The sequence below is a fragment of the Stenella coeruleoalba genome, assembly GCF_951394435.1.
Source record: "Stenella coeruleoalba genome assembly, chromosome: 11".
NCBI classification, from domain to species: Eukaryota; Metazoa; Chordata; class Mammalia; order Artiodactyla; family Delphinidae; genus Stenella; species Stenella coeruleoalba.
Window position 1 is genome coordinate 16,748,770 of NC_137157.1, and position 17,843 is coordinate 16,766,612.

Consider the following 17,843-nt stretch of genomic DNA (forward strand, 5'->3'; position numbering starts at 1 on the left):
AGAGAGGAGTGCCCCCAGTTCCCTAGCGACTGAAAGACAGAGCAAAGGTTTAAACCCAGGCAGTATGGGCTAGATCTGCATTTTAACAAATAGGCTGTAATTTCTCACAATCAAATCTTTGATCTTGACCTTTGGGGAAACCTTTTCAACTAACAGAGTAACTTCCAGGCATATCAAAGAACACTGAAGTTTGTATGCATTTCCGATGTGGTTAAAGAATTGTTCTGTTTTTTCCTTAATTGCAGTTTACCTTCCTGGAAGTTCAATAGCTTCTCTTGAAAGTCAGCCAGAAGCTTTTGACAGCTAGATGTTGGGCGCTCGGTGTCCTTCATGACACATGCATCAGTCACACCAATTGCTGTTGTCTTTGAAAAATCTATTCTGCATCCCAAAATATTTGGCAATTCCATCTGCATTAATGGCATTTTCTGACATATGATGGAAAACCTGTAAATTCGGCAAGTTCATGTTTCAATGCTTAATCCTAATGTAACTTTTTTGAAGGAGCTTCATGAAGTAGGCAACAGAAAATAATATTCCTCCTTATAAGGTGCTACCAAAACCAATAACTCAACTGAAGTGACTATCAGATGAGTAGAGGAAGGTTGCACACATGCTGAGATGACAGCTTTGTTAGAGCTGATCCCAGTGCCGGAGAGTTGGCAAGTTTCTTTTGACATCTATTGTAAGATGCATCCCCTTTTCATAAGAACAGAAAACATATGAAATAGCAAATTTCAGATTGAGGGAAATAGGGTTTTTGAAACTAGAATCTCCCTTTTCTCTAGGCAATAAGTCAATCCCCCACATGGCAGGAGCCTGCCCCTTCACCCTTCCAGTCTGGCTTTCCTGCACCCCATTCCAGACTTCCAAACAGTCCCACCTGCCTCAGTTACCCTCATGTCCCTCTAACCCAAGTATATCAACTATAAGGTAAATACATTCTATCTTTTGAAGACTGTGTAAGGGAGTGGCCCCAGGTATCAGGTAGCATTGTCCCATATTTTATCATGATCATTCATTAGCTTTGTGAGTATAAGCAGGTTACTCTGAGTTCAGTTTTCTGCTCCAGAGAATAAGGATAATAGCACCTACCTCCAGGGTTCTTAGGGGAATAAAATGAGAGAGCACATAGAAATACTTTAACATAGAGTCTTACACCTAGTGACTTATCAATGGATGTTAAGCTGTTATTACTATTAATATCATCATCATAGTAGTAGATCTCTTATTAACCAAAACCCTTAGTCAGTTGGTAAAGTCAAAAAGTCAGATCATGAGAAGTTAATAATAATAAAAAAGATACCTTCAAATGTCTAATTCTACTTATATTGAGTAGCTTGCAGGAGATCAACATTTATGCCAAGAAAAAGTAGAAAAGCCCATTAAAATACAAAAATAAATCTGTTTGAAGGCATCAGAGAGTTACTGAGGCAGCCAGTACATGATAAATCAAGATCCTGGAGAGAAAGGAGCCCCAGGGAGGTGAGCCAACATTCTCCTCTTTTTTCCCCTAGTGGCATCATCTGCAAGGTATCCAGGCAGAGGACAATTGTTAAGGGCAGAGATGCCAGGAAAGCTTTCAAGAACCTCACAGAGCTGGGGAGATAAAAACTGCATTTTAGGGCTTCCAAGGCAGCCAAGAATTGAAGGACCAAGATCCCTTAGAGAAAAGAAGCATGGAGAAGGGAGCCCAGCACTCTTCTCCCCTCAAAGCATTTGCCCAGGGCAAAAGGTTAAGAAGCCAAACAGAAATGTGCTGCAGATTTTAACCCTGGAATGACTTGCCTCTTGACTGTTGGGATTCTAATACTAAAGCTGAATAAACAAGGATTTTTGTTTTGTTTGCATTTACAATTCATTTTTAAAGAGGACCAGAAGAGTGCCAGAGTTCATGTTCTTAACCACTAAGCTGTATGGACTGGGTGACCTATGCATTAATCTTGATACCTTTAGTGCATTTTTGTTTAACTGTGTATTTTCAGGAATATCAAAGAATCCTGGAGTTTGCCTGAAATAGTACTATATCTAATTTAAAAATTAAATCTGTAATCTAAAACCTTCCCAAAGAAATTTCCAGGCCCAGATGACTTCACTGGTGAATTCTTCTAAATATTTAAAGAAGAAATAACACTAATCTTAAACAATCTCTTCCAAGTGCAAGCAAAAGCGAAAACACTTCCCAACTTATAATGCCAGAATAACCTTGAAAACTAAACCTGATGAGGACCTTATAAGAGTTGAAAATTACAGGTCAATCTCTCTCATAAACATAGGTGGAAAAATGGTAACCAAATATTACCTAACCATATATAAAAAGAATAATATATGACAACCAAGTTGGGTTTATTCCAGTAATGCAACGTTAGTTTTACATTCAAAATTAATCAGTCAATGTAATTCACCACATCAGTATAATACAGGAGAAAATGAATAAAAGGCTTTTATAAAGCCTACATCCATTTGTGATTTTTAAAAAAACTTAGCAGGCTAGGCCTGTAATGGAACTTTTAAAATCTGATACGTATATATATTTTAAAAGCTACAAAAGTACTTAACAATGGAATGTTTAAAGTTTCTACCTGAGATCAAAAATGAGAAAAGAATGTTTACTATCAGCATTTTAGTCAACATTGTATTGGAAGTCATAGCCAGTGTAAAAAGGAAAGAGAAATAAATAAAAGGTATAGGGACTGAAAAGGAAGAAAAAACACTGCCCTATTGACAAGATAACATAATTTTGTACATAGAAAAGCCAAAAGATTCTCCAGACAAATAATTAAATTAATAAGGGAAGCTAGAAATAGTAGATATAACATCAATATATTTTTAAAGTAATACTTTGATACACTATCAGTAAACAATTACAAATTAAAATGTTAAAGTTACCTATACAATATCAAAAATATTAACTACTTAAATTAAAACAAAATATGTATAAGACTTTTACACAAAAACTGAAAAGCATTATTGGGAGAAATTTTACAAGACCTAAATGAATAAATGCATCTATTTTTATAGGAGTGTGTGTGTTTGTGTGTGATGATTAGTTTGCTGTTCTAATATTTGTATGGAAAAAGAAGAACCAAGAATAGCCAAGATAATCTTGAAGGATAAGAAGAAAATGGAGGATTTACAGTACTAGATACCAAGACTTACAGCAATGGTAATTAAGAGAGTGTGGTACTGGTAAAAGGATAGACAAATAGACTCACAGAATTCAACAGAGATTCAAAAAAAAAAAAAAAGAAAGAAAGAAAAAGAAAATGTCTGGAGTGAGGAAAGGATGGTCTTCTCCATAAATGGGGGTTGGTCAATTGGATATCCACATGGAAAACAATAAAACGCCTTGACCCTACCTCACACTACACAAAAAAATCAATTCCAGGTGTATTATAGATCTGAATATGAAAGGTAAATCAATAAAGACTTTAGAAGATAACACAGAAGAATATTCTTACAATCATAAACAGAGAAATACTTATATCAGAAAAAATAGACTTGAAAACAAAGACTGTAATGAGACAAAAAAAGGGCATTACATAATCAAGGGATCAATCCAAGAAGAAGATATAACAGTTGTAAATATCCAACATAGGAGTACCTAAATACATAAAGCAATCATTAACAGACATGAAAGGAAAAATTGCTAGTAACACAATAATAGTAGAGGACTTACATTTACACCAAGGGACAGATCGTCCAGACAGAAAATCAATAAGAAACAATGGCCTTAAGTAACACATTAGAGCAAATGGACTTGACAGATAAATATAGAACATTCCATTCAAAAGCAGCAGAATACACATTCTTTTCAAGTACGCAAGGAACATTCTCCAGGATAGATCACATGCTAGGACACAAAACATGTCTCAGTAAATTTAAGAAAATTGAAATCATATCAAACATCTTTTCCAACCACAACACTAGGAGACTAGAAATAAACTACAAGAAAAAAACTGCAAAGAACATACATGTGAAGGCTAAACAACACACTAATAAACAAGCAATGGATCATTGAAGAAGTCAAACAAGAAATCAAAAGATACATGGAGACAAATAAAAACGAAAACATAATGATCCAAAAATTTATGGGATGCACCAAAAGCAGTTCTAAGAGGGAAGTTTATAGCGATACAAGCCTAACTAAGGAAACGAGAATAATATCAAATAAACAACCTCACCTTATACCTGAAGGAACTAGAGAAAGAAGAAGAAACAAAACTCAAAGTTAGTACAGGGAAAGAAACCGTTAAGAACAGAGCAGAAATAAATGAAATAGAGGCTAAAAAAAATAGAAAAGATCAATGAAACTAAAAGGTGGTTCTTTGAAAAGATAAACAAAATTGATAAACATTTAGCCAGATTCATCAAGTAAAAAGAAAGAGGGCCCAAATAAAATCAGAAATGAAAAAGAAGTTACAACTGGCACCACAGAAATACAGAGGATCATTAGAGATTACTAAAATAATTATATACCAGTAAAATGGAAACCTAGAAAAAGTGGACAAATTCCTAGAAATGTACTCTCCCAAGACTGACTCAAGAAGAAATAGAAAATATGAATAGACCAATCACCATTAATGAAGTTGAATCTGTAATAAAACAACTCCCAACAAACAAAAGTCCAGAATCAAATGGCTTCACAGGTTAATTCTACGAAACATTTAAAGAAGAGTTAACACCTATCCTTCTCAAACTATTCCAAAAAAATTGCAGAGGAAGGAACACTTCTGAACTCATTTTACAAAGCCAGCATCACCGGGATGCCAAAACCAGACAAAGACACCATAAAAAAGAAAAAGAAGGGCTTCCCTGGTGGCGCAGTGGTTGAGAGTCCGCCTGCCGATGCAGGGGACACGGGTTCATGCCCCGGTCCGGGAAGATCCTACATGCTGCGGAGCAGCTGGGCCTGTGAGCCATGGCTGCTGAGCCTGCGTGTCCGGAGCTTGTGCTCCACGACGGGAGAGGCCACAACAGTGAGAGGCCTGCATACCGCAAAAAAAAAAAAAAAAAGAAAAAGAAAAAGAAAATGACAGGCCAATATCATTGGTGAACATAGATGCAAACCTTCTCAACAAAATATTAGCAAACTGAATTCAATAATACATTAAAAGGATCATACATCATGATCAAGAGGGATCTACCTCAGGAATGCAAGAATGCTTCAATATTCACAAGTCAGTCAATGTGATACACATATTAACAAATTGAAGAAGAAAAAATCATATGATCATCTTAATAAATGCAGAGAAACTTTCGATGAAATTCAACATCCATTTACGATAAAGTGGGTATAGAGGGAACAACACTTCAACACAGTAAAGGCCAGCCATACCTGACAAACCTACAGCCAATATCATACTCAATGATGAAAAACTGAAAGCATTTCCTCTAAGATCAGGAACAAGACAAGGATGCCCACTCTCACCACTTTATTCAACATAGTATTGAAAGTCCTAGCCACAGCAACCAGACAAGAAAAAGAAACTAAAGGAATCCATATTGGCAAAGAAGAAGTAAAACTGTCACTGTTTGCAGACAACATGAGACTATATAGAAAATTCCAAAGATGCCACCAAAAACTATTATAACTCATTGATAAATTCAGTAAAGTTTTAGGATACAAAATTAACATACAGGAATCTGTTACATTTCTATACACTAACAATGAATTATCTGAAAGAGAAGTTAAGAAACCTATCCCATTTTCAACTGCATCAAAAAGAATAAAATACCAAGGAATAAATCTAACTAAGGAGATAAAAGACTTGTACTCAGAAAACTATAAGACACTAATGAAAGAAACTGAAGACAACACAAACATGTGGAAAGCTATATCATGCTCATGGATTGCAAGAATTAGTACTGTTAAAATCACCGCACTACCCAAGGCAATCTACAGATTCAATGCAATCCCTATCAAAATACCAATGGCATTTTTCACAGAACTAGAACAAATAATCCTAAAATTTGTATGGAAACACAGAAGACACCAAGTAGCTAAAGCAATCTTGAGAAAGAACAAAGTTAGAGGAGTCATGCTCCCTGGTTTCAAACTATACGACAAAGCAGTATGGTACTGGCACAAAATCAGACACATAGATCAATGGAACAGAATAGAGAGCCCCAAAAATGACCCCACACTTGTGTGGTCAATTAATCTCTGACAAAGGAGGCAAGAATATACAATGGGGAGAAGACAGTCTCTTCAATAAGTGGCGCTGGGAAAACTGGACAGCTATATGCAAAGGAATCATACTGGACTACTTTCTCACACCATATACAAAAATAAACTCAAATGGATTAAAGACTTAAATGTAAGATGCAAAACCATAAAACTTCTAGAAGAAAACGTAGGTAGTACACTATTTGACTTAGCAATCAATATTTTGGGGGGATATGTCTCCTCAGGCAAGTGAAACAAGCAAAAATAAACAAATGGGACTGCATCAAACTAAAAAGCCTTTGCAAAGTGAAGGAAACTATCAACAAAACAAAAAAGCCACCTACTGAATGGGAGAAGATATTTGCAAATGATATGTCTGCTAATGGGTTTATATCCAAAATATATCAATATAAGCAATTCATACAAGTTGAAGTCCAAAAAAACAAACAACCCAATTAAAAGATGGGCAGAGGGGCTTCCCTGGTGGCGCAGTGGTTGAGAGTCCGCCTGCCGATGCAGGGGACACGGGTTCGTGCCCCGGTTCGGGCGGATCTCACACGCCGCGGAGCGGCTGGGCCCGTGAGCCATGGCCACTGAGCCTGCGCGTCCGGAGCCTGTGCTCCGCAATGGGAGAGGCCACAACAGTGAGAGGCCCGCGTACCGCAAAAAAAAAAAAAAAAAAAAAAGATGGGCAGAGGACCTGAATAGACATTTTTCCAAAGCACCATTTGAACTCAGATGATCAACAGCTATCCAGGTGTTCTATTTTGCTAGCAGTCACTTACATCTCTTTTCAGCTGCCATTTTTGAGTGCCTGCTGTGTACCACTACATAGCTCATAGAACGCTATACAACGAGACTGACCAAATTACTGCTATGCTAAACAACATGGATGGATTTCACAAACATAATGCCAAACAAAAGAAATCAAGCCCCAAACAGAAAACAAAAACATTCTGCTTGATTTATATGATAGGCACAAGTAATCAATGCTTATAGAAGTCAGGGCAGTGGTCCCATTTGAGGTGGAAGTATGTAATGATTGGGATAAGGCATGAGGAAAGACTCTGGGGCGCTGGAGAATTCTATTTCCTGATCTGGTTGCTGGATACGCTGGGTGTTCACTTTGTAAAAATACATCCCACTTACTCCTAGATCTGTGCACTTTTCTCTATGTATGTTATGCTTCAATAAAAACGTTTCTTAAAGCTAAAAATGATCCATAATACTTCAAACCTGTTTCATTTTAACTTAAAGCATATAAATGCACATTCATTCACCATTCTTTTGATCTGGAGCCAAGACTTTTCTTTGCTAACGGGTCAGCTCACTGGAGCTTCTTGTCATCTTTCTTACATAAACCACACCCATAATGCATCATCTGCAGTTCCCAGCGTCAGTTTCTTTGAAGTAGAGAGAGACCTTAAAGACCCTTGTAAAGCAGTCTGAGTGCAGAATCTTGCTAGAATTTTATGATTTTCCCAGTCCTTTCATTGTCTCAACCACACCCAATTCCATAGCAATTTTTTTTTTAGCAATTCTCTTAAGTCTTTTCAAAGCTTTCAACCCAGCATTGATAGAAACATTTCTCCTTTTTACACACTTTTTTTTGGCCAATGTTTCATTAAGTAATTAACAACTAAGCCTGGCATAAATAGATTTGGTACCAAACACAAATGATCCTTGGTAGATGTACAAGTCAACTGATGGGCACAGACATAAGTGAGTGGGTGTCCTGGAGTGCAGCCCACACCCACAAGCACTTCCAGTGCTGAGGGCATGCATTCGTCGATGTGTTTTGCAGGCTGTGTTTGTCAAGTGAAAAGGTCTTTTACGTTGTTAGGTATGCCCCTAAACTCCCAGCTTCTACCATGGGTCATGTTGGAATCATCTTTCAGCTGGCCAACTACGGCGGCCCCTAAATAATTTTCCATACAGGTACTTTTTCTTTTTCTAAAAGCATGCACCTGTTTCCTGCTTAAAACTTTTTAAATAGAGTGCCCGGTGTAAAGTGGGTGCTCGATAAATATATGTTGAATAAACGAATCATTAAACAAATGGATACAGGAGTTTTCAGTTCCTCCAGGTCGAAGTTCCAGCTCTTTGGTCTGTCCTAAAAGACCCTTCCAGGTCAGATCCTTCTCACCTTCAGCCATCTCGTCTTCCATATCTTCAGTACACCCTGCCCTGCAGCCCCACTGAGAGACCCATGTTTGCCAACTATGCGGCACCACACACACTGGTCCTCTGCTGGAAGCGCCCCTTCCCCATTCTCATCCCTGAAGGAGCCACGTGAGACTCAACCGTTCCCTCCTCAATGCTGTCCCGGACGCATCCCAGCGGTGTTCATCAGGAGCTCTGATTTCCTGCTTTACAAATCCTGTTATCATTCCTTGTCATATGCCTGTTTCTCCCATAGACAGTGCAGCCCAGAGAATCAAAGACTGAGATTCAGTCCCTTTATTTCACGAGGCCTAACATCCAGCTAGAGTTGGCTCTCAACATAGCCATGAAGGGAGGAGTTGGCTGGCCTGAGTTCAAATCCTGACCCTGCCACTTGATAGCTGTGGAGCCTTGGGCAGATTCCTTCTCCAACATTTAGTTTCCTGACAAGTAGGAGAAATGATACCCACCTCTCCCTGTCCCTGTAAAGACTGAATGAGATCTTCTATGTAAAGAGCCTGGCACTCAGTGAACAATCTAAAAACTCACGGGAGTGCCCACTCTCAAGGTCTAGACAACATCCATCTACCTCCACCCAGACCAAATGAAAGTCCGGATGTGATGAGAACCCCAGTATCTGCATGCAGTAGACACTCCAATATTCATTGAACTAGTGAATGATGCTCTTCCATCCCTCATGTCCTCCTCTGTCCTGCTCCACTCTTTGCCCTTACCATCATTCTCCACATCCAGGCCCCACCAGCTCTGTAGGTAATTTGAAATTAAAATCCCGAAGTTATTTTTCATAAGCAAGAACAATCACTCTTGGGTCTGCTGGCACGGCATCCCGACAGGGGCTGGCAGCAGCCAGTTCACAGTGAGCGCTGCCAGGGGAGCTGTGCATACGCTTCTAAGAATAACTCAGTGTCCAAGAATTCCGCCTGTTCTATCGCAAGCTGGGGCCGGCCAGCAGCTGGTTTGCATTAGCGTCGAGAGCGATGGGATTCCGCTTTACTATACTGAGGCTGATGTACCTCCTCTCCTTCCTCTGCTCTCACTCTGGGCTGCCACTAAGCAAGTAGAGTCTTCATTTAACAGTCTTGAAAGCACCAGGAAGGGATCTGGTTAGAGATAAACTACAGACTACATGAAGTCTGCCTTCCGGGTGATTTCATCTCACGCCTGGGTCATACATCACACTCCCACTTGGGTATCATTCTGAGGCCCCTGTGATCTCAGTACTCCGAGGCCACAGGAACATCCCATTCAAACCTGCCTTCATTAGAGCAGCCAGTACTTGGGATCATTCCTGACCGTCTCTTCTTTGTACATTCATTCATTTGTTTCTACTCAGAATTATTGAATAGTGAAGCTAAAGGGATCTAGGAAATCACTTTGGGAGCCACCTTGGTCTATAGTGGCTCTTAGAGTAGATGGGGCAGTACACACTCTTAAGGACATTTGGAAATGTCTGAGAGCACTTATCTTTGGGCGTCCAAAGAGAAAGGGCACTGCTGGCATTCAGTGGGCAAGCACTAAGGATATAAAATATCCTGCAATGCACAGAACATTCCCACATAATGAAGAATTATCGAGCCATAAAATGTTCCTGGCATCCCTCCAGAGAAACCCTCCTGGAGCAGAGTGTGTCACCCTATACCCATCCTGTACCCTCCTACTCCACAGTACATTAGTTATGAGCACAGGCTTCCTCATTCCTGGCCCTGACATATCTTGTCTTCACATTTTATGGTGGAGGAAAAAAGATCATGGCCGTGGAGTCAAAAATACCAGGACAGGGCTTCCCTGGTGGCGCAGTGGTTGAGAGTCCGCCTGCCGATGCAGTGGACGCGGGTTCGTGCCCCGGTCTGGGAGGATCCCACATGCCGCAGAGCGGCTGGGCCCGTGAGCCATGGCTGCTGAGCCTGCACGTCCGGAGCCTGTACTCCGCAACGGGAGAGGCCACAACAGTGAGACGCCCACGTACCGCAAAAAAAAAAAAAAAAAAAAAAATACCAGGACAAAGTTCTGTTTCTGCCATTCTACCTGTGGAAGCTTGAGCAGAGGTAATGATTCTTAGAGCCTCATCTGTGTAATGGTGCTCACAATATCTACATTATAAGACGATTATGAGTATGGCCACCATATTGCAAAATTCCTAAAACAAAGTCCAGCAGTGAGAATTTATTCAATTCTTATGTAGAATACTGGAACTTATGTATAATACTGGATGCATGGTAGGCATTGAGTATACTGTAGATGTTACATGTGAAGTGCCTTGCTCTATGCCTGGCACGTGACAGAGGCTCTATAAATGTCAATCCCATTCCCTCCCTCCTCCTCCCATAGATGTCATGTGACTCGCTGAAGGTCATCTAGGATTCCTTGAATAAGGACTCATAAAAGCGATGTGGTCTCTACTCTCATAGAATTTAAATATTAGGGGTTCTGATAAGATTTGCAGTCTACCTCTTGTGTACCCTACTTCCCACTATCCCTGAAAGAATGATCTTTTGATCATTTGGTCCATTACCAGGTCTTTGTCATGCTGACAGAGAGAGTAGACTGAAGGATGGTAGAGGCCAAATTGCTCTAAATAAGACAGGATGAGGCCAAAGAGGGGAGAGAGGAGGAAGGAGACATTCTCAGAAAGTGAGAAAGAATGAGGGGGAGAAAATAAGTAGCTTCCTAAAGGAGAAGAACCTTGGGACAAGAGATTCCTGTACAGGTGGTTTGGGGATTTCCAAGTTGTTGGGATGCTTCACTGTACAGAAGCTGTAATCAGGGGAGTCCCAATGTGAGCCCTTGAGATATGGTTATGATTGGGTAGCACTCTTCAAAGATTCTTCCCAAAGATTTCTACAGAGTCACTGTGTAGTCACTGGGTCCAGTTTCTTGCTTCCCTTTACCCATACTTTCACATCAACCCGATATAAAACTCAGCTCTTACTTCCATTTCCTCCAATACCTGCTCACTCAAAGCTCTTATGAGAATGGCAGACTTTTCTAAAGATTTGGAGGAAGTCGGGGAAAAGGATTACAACAACACAGCACAAACAACATTAGGAGGAACACAAGATACACCCCTTTTTAAAAAGCCCTTGTCACCTGCTACAAGGAAGCTGCTCTTCCTCGCTCAAAGGTGCCACCTTTACTGATCTCACAGGTTCCTCCCTCTTTTCCCCATTCCTTCCCATCACCTCTCATCTCTTCTCTAACCACACCTCCTCTCAGAAGCAGAAAACAAATGCCTCTCTTTTATTCTCAGGCAGAGCATCTGAGCCATCTTTCTATCTGCCTGTGAGCCCGCCAAAACCCATGCCTTTGGGGCCTGCCAATCCCCTTAATGGACAAATCAAGGTGTTTTTAGCCAAAGCTGCTCCGTCTCGAAAAGAATGGAGTTAGATCATAGACATGTCACCTCATTTTTCCTGTCTGCGATTTAGATAACAAATCCAAATTGTTGAGAGAAACAAAGCATTATGGAAATCCAGTGGGCTGGTCTGGGAGGATTTCCTTGACTTTCAGTAGACCCTTGAAGGATAGATGGGATTTGGAGAGAACTAGAGAAGGAATCCAGTGGTATCACAACATAAATAAAAATGTGGAGGCTGAATTGGCACAGAATATACAAGGGAGAGTGGAGAACTTGTTCAAGCTGAAGCCAACAGTACATTGGCTAGCAGTGAAGGAGAAAAAATGTGAGAACGAAGGTGGAATCGTGAGTGGAGGACTCTGAATGTGTCAGGTTACGAATCTGCCCAAAATCTGATCTCTCCTTTGGGATTGGCTAATCCATTTTTGGGGGGAGGGTGTTGTCTGTGGTTTCTTTTTCCTTTTTTTTTTTTTTTTTATAAAACCATATCAATGATGCTTTTAGATATGCAAAAGTAATGCAAGAACATCTTGGAGAAAGATAGGAATCCGATGAATACATCTAATTTAGACAAGTGAGCTGAATAGCCTGTTTGCTTATGCCCAGAGCCTTCAAGAGCAAAATCTCTGTGGATGCCATTGCCTTTGGGGGTAGAACAGTTTCTTTTCTATATGGACGTGTCTAACCATACAGCTGAACATGTTTTTATTCTTTCATGGTTGGGTGTTTTTTCCTTCAAACAGTTGTTTGCTGTAGAATCAGTTCAAATGGACTAGTCCTTGGAAGGAACTGGCAAATGTGCCCTTCCGTCCCCCTCGCAGAGGACTAGCGACAGAGAAAAGGATTTGAATTACATTTGATGCAGCTCAAGATACATCTCACATGAGGCTCATCAAAACATTGTTCTCACAGCCTGACTTCACAGTGCTTACTGTGATGACATTGACCTTGCAAAACAAATTCAACCTATTGAATTCAAGAAAATACTGCTGAATTCATTAATTTTAATATTTGAAGTACCCTCATAAAAACTGCTTTATTAATCTTTCGATAAAAAGAGTCCTGTAGTCTACAACTATGATTTTCCCTACCTAGCATTCATTCCCTCTGATTCTGGAAATAGCACTCCAGTTTTTCCTGAGAAGCCAGCACTCTCTCTCTCTCTCTCTCTGTCTCTCTGTCTCTCTCTGGCACTTGCTTTGGATGGGAATGCTGCCCTATCTCCATGATACAGGGGGCAACACCGTATTACCAATCAGGTGCCACTTGGCGATGGTGATTGGTGACCTGTCCTCGCCACCCAATCTGAAGTAGAAACCCAATCACTTTTAATCATATCTCCCTATTTTAATTTTCTACACAGCTCTTACCTGATGTCTTTTCTTACTGTTTATTCATTTTTCTGTGGGGTGTGTGTGTGTGTGTGTGTGTGTGTGTGTGTGTGTGTGTATCTCCCACATCTGGAATGAATGCAGGGATCTTGTATGTCTTTTTAATGTTATATCCCCAGTACCTTAAAATGCTGCTGCAATATGGAAAGCAGTCAATGTATTTTGGTTGAATAGTTTAGCAAACAATGAACCAAAGAAATAGCTCAACAGTGGAAATGTAACACAAGCGTGTCCAATAGGAGCTAATCCTAGAAATGTTGCTGGCGTGATCAAGGAAGAGTCATTCAATTGTGAATCTATAAATCTAGAGCTGCCAGGCATCACCTCAAGAGTAAAGCCCCCCAACCTAAGAAAGAAGTCAATACCAAGAAAGAGACAGAGATGTAGAGAAGTCACTTCCTGATAAAAAACACGTGCACACCTGGCTCCAGCTATGCCTGAACTCAGTAACTCTGGGCTTTTTAGTATTGGATGTGCATCATGAGGGCTCTCGGCTTTCAGATTACAGGTGTGCTTGCTGACCTCTGCAACATAGCCAGAATCAGCTCTACAGAGCACTACAGGCCTGAGCCTGGGAGATACTGTCCCTCTAGGAAGAAGAGTATGGTATTATTCCTACTTTTCCTGAAAAGAGGGAAAACATAGCAGGAAACATTAACGTGTACATTGTTTTCTGGGGGACTAAGAGAACAGCTCAAAGCTCATGGAACAAGTACAGACACAACAGACGCCATGGCCCTGTGCCCACAATCTATTCCATTTTCCTCTACAGGAAAACTGCCTGAAGAAGGAAACCAGATATCGCCTTTTATAAAGAGTGCACAGCACTTCCTCAGTATTTCTTTTTTGTGGCCCAGTATAGATGGGAAGAAAGAGCACTGATCACATTGCCAAAGGACCTGGGTCCTAGTTCCTGCTCTGTCTTGCTCTCTGGACTAAGACCACAGAACCTTTAGTTTGTTCAATCAGCACTTACCACGCATAGTCTTGGGAGGGCTGTGTTCCTATGAGTCTTCTTCTTTAAGACAACTGACCAAAATTCAGGTGAACTAGTTTAAGCCAAAGAGGGGACAAGGGTATTTATGAACTCTGGGAATCTTAGGAAAGGTTTCAGGAAGTCCAAGAATTAAGTCCAAGACTCGCAGAGTGGGGGGAATGCCCGAGTCATTCCCTAAAAATCTGGAGGGCTTCAGAGAATGAGGGTTCTCTAGCTATGGCTTAAACATCAAGAGATGAACAGCTCTTAATATGACAGCATATTTTATTGCCACAAGCCCTCTTATCTACCTCTTTCTTCTGTGTCTTGGGCTGCATTGTCTCTGCAGGCTAGACTGGGAAGGAAGAGGACAGAGGCCTGTTTGAACATAACATGGCCCAAGAGATGTGGTCCAACCTACCATAGGAAATAAATTTTGGAATACAATGTTGGAGTCAGATTGTTAAGGAAATTTGCATTCATTCTATTGAAAATGGGTAATTATTTAACACAGACAACACTTATTTATTCTACAATATTTATTAAGCACATAGTATATGCAAGGCCCTCTACTAAAGAAATAACAAATAAGACACAGTCCCCGATCTCAAGAGAAATGCCATCTAATATGGAAGTAGAATAAAGAATCTAGAAACATCTAGAAGAGCACTGTCCAATAGAAATATAATGGGAGCTACAAATGTAACTTTTCTAGTTGCTATACTACAAAAATAAAAACAAACAGGTGAGTTTCATTTTAATATATTTTATTTAACCCAATATATTCAAAATTATTTCAACACGTAAACAATATAAGGAAATTATAAATAAGATTTTTTCTAACCAAGTCTTAAACTCAATGTATATTTTATATCTCAGTTTGAACGAGCCCCATCTAAAGTGTCCAACCGCCATATGTGATTAATAGCTTTCATACTGGACAACACAAACCTCAACAACGTTTGTGGGAAAATCATCACGGTTCTTACACTTCCATTGAGGGAGAGTAAAGTGAACATCCGTCTTTTCCATTTTTATTATTTTCCTTGAATGGTACCCTAATAGTCCTCTCTATAGCCACCTGTCTCCCATTTAGCTCATATGCATTTAGGATGGAGCTGATGTCATGCCAGATCCAGAGGTGGCTACTCAGGTCATTATATGGCTCTGGGCATAGTGATTGGTTTAGGAGTGGAAATGAGACCCAATCAGAGTAATTGAAATACAATGATTCTTTTGCTGGGACTTCCAAGAAAGAAACACATCCTCTTTTCTGCAGGACTTAAATCTGGGACTATGTGAGCCTAGAGTGCCAAGGGCCTCCACGAAGAGCCTGAGATTGACTCCATCATGCTGAAAGTAGAGAGATGAAGAGAAATTCAGTTCTCATGGCGTCAGCCAAGCTCCTAGAGAATTCTTGAGCTTTTCAGTTACCTGGATTGATAAACTCTTTGCTCAAGCCAGTTTGAGTTTGGAAATATTCTAAAAAGAGTTTTGAAATACGAGGGAACTTCAGTATAGAGTGATTTCATCCAGTTCCTCTCTCCACTCTTGTATTATCTACCTGAGAAGAGAAGTAACTGGTGACACCAGTGAATCCTGACATCCATTGTGCTGCATGTATCAGGAGATAAGATCGCCACACTGAAATAGCAACAGGGCTTGTCTCACATCCCCACTTGTCTCTTGCTCTCTTGGACACAGACCCAGCCAGGAATCTGCTCTCGCTATTCCAGCTTCTCCCCCTGCAACTGAGTAGTTGAGTCAGGTCAGTTCTGTGGAGGCTTGATCTTTTGATTCTTGCCCCACAGTGGTGCCTGATTCATACTGGCAACACATTTACAATTATGGGATATTGCCTCAGTTTCCCCAATATGATTATGCATTAGTGGTAAACAATGCATTTTTATTAAAAGGTTATGAAGTAAATGTCGTATCAGAAAAACTTTCTATCCTTCTGAGTCATGCCTTTATGGAAAATTCTCAACCAGTTTCATTAAATTATTTAGTTCTTAAACTTCACTTGTTCATCAAACATTAAGATAATACCTGTAAGGCATGGTAATAGCCACTGGGGGTACAAAGATGAACATGCCACTGAACTCAAGGAGACAGTATCTATTTTATAAAAATGTTTTTAAAATGTAAGAAGAGAGACAAGAACGGGGTAGGGGGGAACATTGAGAAATGACACTTTAAAAAGTCAGGGGTAATAGTTACATTAAATTTAAATGGACAACAGAATCCAATAAAAAGTCAGAGGTGGCAGAATGGATAGGGGAAAGTTATCTAATTATATGAGAGACACACTTTAGATTCAACAACACAAATAGGTTGATGTAAAAGGATGGAAAAAGAAATACCATGCAATCAGTATCCAAAAGAAAGCTGGAGTATTTATGTTCTATCAGACAAAATAGACTCAAAGACAAAAATTTTTACTAGGGACAAAGAGAAACATTTTACAGTGATTAAAGGGACAATCCATTAGAAAGATAAAATAATTATAAACATATGTGCATCTAACAAGAGAACCTTAAAATACACGAAGCAAAAACAGAATTGAAGGGAGAAACTGACAATTCAACAATAATAATTGGAGACTTTAATATCCCCCTTTTATATAATGGATAAGTTATCCATTTTTGGTGGATCCATTTCAATAATGGGCAGAATATTAACAAATAGAAGATTTGAACAATACTAAAAACCAACTAGACCTAACAGACATCTATTGAACACTCTAGCCAACAGCAAAATACATACATATTTTTTTTCAGTGCACATGGAATATTCTCCAGGATAAGCTATATGTTAGGCCACAAAACAAGCCTCAATAAATTAAAAAAATTGAAATTATATGAAGTATGCTATCTAACCACAATACACAGAAATTAGAAATCAACAAGAGAAGTAAATTTGGGAAATTGACAAATATGTGGTTGTGGAACAATGTATTCCTAGCTAAAACTTGGCTCAAAAAAGAAATCAAAGGGAAATTAGAAAATACTCTGAAATGAATAAAAACAAAACACAGTATGCCAAAATTTATGGAATGCAGACAAAACAATGTTGAGAAGGAAACTTATAGCTATCAATATGTATGTTAAAGAGAAGAGGAAAGATCTTAAATCAATAACCTAACTTTCCACCTTATGAAACTAGCAAAGGAAGAGCCAACTAAACCCAAAACAAGCAGAAGGAAAAAAATAATAAAAATTAGAGTGGAAATCACTGAAATAGAGAATAGAAAACAATAGAGAAAAACAGTGAAACCAAAAGTTGTTTCTTTGAAAAGATCAACAGAAATGATTGACCGTTAACTAGACTGACCAAGACAGAGAGGGAATAGTTAAATTACTGAAATCAGGAATGAAAGAGGGGACATCATTACCTACCTTACAGAAATAAAAGAAATTCTAAGGTAATAACATAAACAATTGTTTGCCAGCAAATTAAATAACATAAATGAAATGGAAAAATCCCTAGAAAGACACAACTACAGAAACTGACTCAAGAAGAAATAGAAAACCTGAATTTACATATAACAGGAGATTATGTTAATCATCAAAAAGTCCCACAGTGAAAAGTCCAGGCACAGATAGCATGACAGGAGAATTCTACCAAACATGTGAGGAATTAATACCATTCCTTCACAAACTCTTTCAAAAAATAGTAGAGAACATGGTATATCTCTCCATCTATTTATATCATCTTTAATTTCTTTCATCAGTGTCTTATAATTTTCTGCATGCAGGTCTTTTGTCT